Here is a 6000-nt window from a genome sequence, read left to right on the forward strand (position 1 = left end):
TGTGTGTGTGTGTGTGTGTGTGTGTTGTGTGTGTGTGTTTGTGTGTGTGACTTGGTAACTGTTGATAACAAGGTAGTTAAATTCCAAGTTAGCCGGTTGTGTTCACACGCCTCTGAGCCGGTGATAGCCGCAGCCAGAGGCATATTATTATAAATATTCAATTAATTTCTTGAAAATCGTCCCAAACGTCTACTTGGACTCAAGGATCAACTAATCAGATTTTGTTGGTCAAAAGCACTGTGACCCATAGTGGACTGTCACTTTTAAACATTGGCCCTTGAACCTTGTATCTTCCCCAGAATTTTCTGGAATTTATTAGGGAATCTCCTAGAATATAACCAGATTGTTTCCAGGAATTTACTAAGAATTTACTGAAAGTTTACTAGACGTTTACTGGAATTGTACATGTCAATATAGTGATGACTTTCATTGCGCCACAAAATACACTTAATACCTTTTATTAAATTCCTCTAAAGTCTACTTACTGGACCGACATGGGTGTAAACTGCAACTTGGTTGGCAGACGCATACAACTGATGGAAAGATTCCTGGGAATTTTCTGTTGTCCTTTTGGTCAGAATCTAATAAATCCCTCTCTCCTTTCACTTCTGAGCCTCCTTGTCCAAATTCTCAAATTTCCTCTGCATCTTTTATTTTTCACCCGATACACAACATTATTCTCTTCCGTTATTTCCTCTCCCACCCACCTGTGATGTCAATCAGATGTTTCATGTGATTAATACAGTCTCCTATATATGCTTTCCTGTAGTCAAGCTTTTATGTGGCTTTAAACTAAGAGGGGGCTGAGAGAGAGATAGATCAGGTGGAGTGAGGACTCATCTGTATACTACAGCGTTGGCATAGCAACTGCCATCACACTTTATTATTCTTCCTTGCATTCTATTATTCACTTTCTCGTTCACATATTTCTCACACCACACCTCTGACGTATGCTGCAGGGCAGAACTGTGGACTAACCTTTCCCTTCAATGGGCCCATTATTACTCCTTTCAGTCACTCCCCTCTGCTTTCATTGCTCCTAACTCTCCATCTTTCTCTGCTGCCCCTTAATCTCTGTTGACAATATTGACTTGTGAAAGATGTATACAGTGTGGCTTCCCACCATTCCTATTCCTATTTTCTGCCAGTCCTAATGTTCCCCCAAACATCTGACAGCCCAGATCTGAGCCTTGATCATAGGCACTGACTGGAGAACCTAGTAGATGTTTTTTGAAAGTTTACTATCATTTTACCTAATTTGGTTGAGTCTTTTTTTATTTCAGCAGATAACAGGAAACACAAATGTACCAACTGTGCAGGTGTGCTCAAAACCACATAAGCTAACCCTCCACAACCACACACATTCGTTTTTTAAACTGCATTCATTCCTTAAGGGGTGCAACAATTGATCAGAATCAAAATCAGTCTATTAATCAACAAATGGTTTGCAGCTCTTCATTCATCAATCATGACATTCATCAAAACTATACGCATAAACTTGCCTTCCCTTAACCAAAACCATGAGTCTTACCTCGATAAAATCAAGTACAACAAATTCAGAAGAAGATACACTCCCAAACATGTATTTCTGTCTTACTATTTCTGTCCCATTGTCCACAGTGAAGGTAAATAAATGGCTTTGATCTGTAAAAATGCAGACCTGACTTTTGACCTTTCCTCAGGCCTTTCTTGCTCGTTGAACCAGCCACTCATCACTGACCCATCACAAATCACCCCAGGGCACACACACATCACTGTGTTTATAGACCCTCATGTGGAAGGAACGGATGAAACAATCCGTTGTTAATTCAAAAGGGACACATGCAGAGCATTTGGGTAATAAAATACAACAAAAACAAACAAACAAAAATATAAACAAATATACTTTTGACAGCTGATAAAAACGTATGGTGGAAGGACTTATTTTTCTACGTCATTAATGGACCACTGTTTGTCTTATTTCCCATTAGCTGTCTGAGTGAGGCATTGGCATATGGTTGGTGTTGTATGAATATGTGGAATAATCTTCCACATGATATGATACGCTTTATTGATGTCTGACAAGTTGCACAATTGCAAGACAGGCCGACCTGTTATAAGGAAACATTCTAATCCGCTCTCACACAATTCGACGTCACCTCTCATGCAATTAAGGGTGCACTAACGCACAAAGAGAACCATAATCTAAAACCGATTAGGCCAGGTAGAATAGTGGAATTATGCAGAATTATGGCGTATAGATTTAGTAGAAGTAGAATTATAAATGTATTAGTCTGCTAGGAATTAAATCAGAAAATCCCTGACACAAAAACTGAAGTGTGCAGGTCTTTTCCATACGTTTTTTGTTTTTGGTACATTATCGTTTAGATAGTTTGTTAATACATCACATAATTTTTTTTTTTACAGATGTATTCATATTTATTCACACAGCTCTATAAATGTGAAAATTATAGTTATGCTATAAGATGTTCTCATAAATTGCAACCTAGTTATTCAGGTACAATAGATGAACGGCTAAGTGACCTCAATAATTAAAAAGGTGATGCAGAAAGGGTGACAGTAGTTAGCCAAATATGTGACAGCAACAATGGTATTGTTTTCAGATTGTGTGTCATCATGGAAAAATGTGGTCCTCCTGGAGACGCCTACCTTAGTGGGAACTACCAAAGAGGCAGATTGCCAGGTGTCTGTCTGTCTGCGGACAGATTTTGATTTCTGAGTTTGAAGATGGGTGTGGTCCAAGTAGGGAGGGGCCCTTGGACAGATAACTGTGCTATATGCACGAACAAAACTTCAAAGGTGTGTAGTGTATATCAAAATGTTCAATGTGCTCTTTTAGCGGAAGAGGTAAGTTTGGGTATGACACAGACAGATTTCAATATACTATAACCCTTAGCTCAGCATGAGTCTTACATTATACTGCTCAATCAACAAATATGTTCTTACTATTGAGTCATTACTTAAATCAACACTATTTGCGGGAGTCATCCCAAAGGATCAATAAAGAGAAGTCTAAGTCTAAGTCTAAGTCTAAGTCTATTTGCTCGTTCACAGGCCCGTGAATGACCCGTCCTTACACTAATAAATATGTTTTGGGTTAACATTAGATATGTGAATTCACTTAAATGTATGATACGGTTCAGTTGTGATGTGTCGCAAATTACCTAATAATGAGGGTCTAGCCGGAAATGCAATGTCCTGGCAGCTTCCATAGCCTATGTTACTGTATTCAGATTGGGACGTGCTATTAAATGGTCTGATGTCTTGACTGGTATTGAAGTAGAGGATCCATAAAGCATGTAATAGGCTATGGATTATTTAGTCCACGGGACTCCGGAGAACATCCAGGCTACGAAGGTGTGAAGAAGCAACCAGATTGACTTTGGTTTACAGTAGTTTTTTTTTTTACAATGAGCAACAAATGACACTGTAAAAAACTGAAAATAAAGATATAAATAAATATAAAATAAATGTATTTATCCTCTGAGCTCTAAATGTTTTATCTGACTATTGTAAAGGCTAGAATATAAATACCAGTAAATCTGTCTAATTACAGCCTGTATTTTCTAAATAAGCTATGATAGGCCAATGTTGGTAGCATTAAATGTGATGTCTTCTTTGATAATAAGGCTAGAATGATATCCAAATGTAGTATTTTGGATCTGATATGGCATTGTATTTGATTTGTAATTAGACTATGATTTTGTAAAATGATGTCTAATTGTGTGTTAGGATTAACTATTTTTCTAATTAGTGTGTCATTTAGTCTAATAGTTTATATGTTGGTGTATTATGGCATTATATGAGGTCTCTAATTACAACATAATGTAGGTTTAATTAAGGTATAACTGTGTTTATTATTTGTTTGGTCTAATTTGATAGAAATGTCTTATGTCTTACTGTATTAGTGTACAAGTGTTTGTAATTCATGGGTAGCATTAAAATCTTGAAAATAGTGCCAGTTGAAACTGGCACTATTTTCAAGATTTTAATGGTTTGTAAAATTAATCCAGAGACAGGTATTTATTGAGTGAAAGGAAAGATACTGGATGGATCTTAAGAGATGGAAAGACACAGTAGCCACCATCTCTGTTTGCAACATAAAGGATTGATAGATGCTAGGCTTCATTCCCCCGCCTCAGCTCCATCCACGCTACACCTCTTTGCCCACAGGCTGTATCGACGAAAGTTAATTTTACTGGATAATCGTCAAAAAGTGGATGTCCCTTGCGTTGCAGAATTCGGTTTGTTTCGGGAAACCACCACAAACTTCAAGCTAGCAATCTATACACTCAAAATGGCCAGTTTTGAAGAAAATTTGGATAGTGCAACAAAGCAGGCCTGCTTGTTTCTTTCAAGGAATGATTATAAAGATTTACAAAGAATATGTTTACAGCACTTTCAATCTAACTGGGAATTTTTGGGTCCGATTGGCGGGTATTTGCTGTCAACCAGATGTTGTCATGTCTGTAGCCGTCATAAAAGTCAGTTATACAATGTTTAAGTTTGTTACATTATATGAATATTTTACATTTTTAATAAGTTATAATATTTGTGCTAAATAACATAAATATAATTAAGAACATACACGGTTGATGAGTTTATAAACTTGGAGCGATTTCCCCTTGTTACGTGTTGCAAGAAGAGTACCAAAATGCGTCATTACAAACCACAGACAAACGCTCACTCAGTTTATTGGTCAGATGTGTCTGTGGCAGGAGCAAGAAAGTGAAGACATGAAGAAGGTCCTGTGTTCTGCACTTGAGTATATTTCTTGCATCCTCATAGTTAAAGGTGCTCTAAGTGATGTCACACGTGTTTTAGGCTACAAAATTTGTTGTCACATACAGCAAACATCTCCTCTCTAGCCACAAGCTGGCTGTTCCCAGAACACTGTAAAAAAAAAGTGATCTCTGTAGACAACCCAGGGTCTACAAACGGCGACAAAAATAAACTGTGCCCACCTGCACCACGAAGCATACGCAAACAGTGTATCAACAACCGACAAGAAGGATTTAGGGGTGGGGGCTAGGTGGGATTAGTGCACGGAAGCACAGAAGGGATGGGGAGGGGATGGGATGTGGAGGAGGAAGGGGCCAGCTAGTCTTGATTTGTTTGAAAATACTTTGAACGTCAACAAGAAGTAATATCACCCAACATCGCTTAGAGCACCTTTAAACCAGCTCATTTCATTTAAATAATCAGACATTGTCAACAAGACTTTGCTTTGCTGTGACGGCGTCTGTCTCCAACTTAGTAGCGGCTGGTTTGACCACAAAAATGTGAGGGACGACAAGCTTGACCACCCCAATCTATTTCTGGGAATGAAACACTGCAAGCTGTTGTTCTGCCGCATAGAAAAGCAGATCTGACACAGGACTACAGGAACTGTAGCTCAGTCTTGTGGAGTACACATACAGAAGTTGGTGCGGTTCGAGGTCGGATCCCGATCACACCACAAACAAACGATTGCTTGGAATTTTATACTCCAGTGGATTTATGAGGACTGTGGTTAACTGCTCTTCAGAGCTCTGCATGGTAAATTGAGACAGCTAGACTATCTGTCCAATCTGAGTTTTCGGTTGCACTAGCCTACTAAAACAACTTTTGAATGTAGCTACACGTTTTACCAAAACAAGTTGCTTCCCGAGGCTATTTCGCAGAGGATGTTTTCTCATGTGTTCAGTTGACATTATGACGGACGTAATTTTGGCACAAATAAAACACCATATATCATTATTATCTCGATGGTGTTTAGTTGCCAGCCACCGTCCTTTTATGGGCGTAAAAAGTGCCATACGTGACCAGATATATGCTATAGGCTAGTCTTATTATAGAAGCAGCATAGCCACATGTTTTCTGACGCTTACGCAAACCAAAAAAAGAATAACCCCCAAATAGCCCTGGTAGAATATATATTAGACATTTGTTTGGCGCCTACATTTTACAAACTCCACCACCTGTTTTCAGCGCTTATTTCGCTCTTCTGATTCCGTCCAA

Source organism: Etheostoma spectabile, chromosome 6 (assembly GCF_008692095.1).
Source record: "Etheostoma spectabile isolate EspeVRDwgs_2016 chromosome 6, UIUC_Espe_1.0, whole genome shotgun sequence".
Taxonomy (NCBI): domain Eukaryota; kingdom Metazoa; phylum Chordata; class Actinopteri; order Perciformes; family Percidae; genus Etheostoma; species Etheostoma spectabile.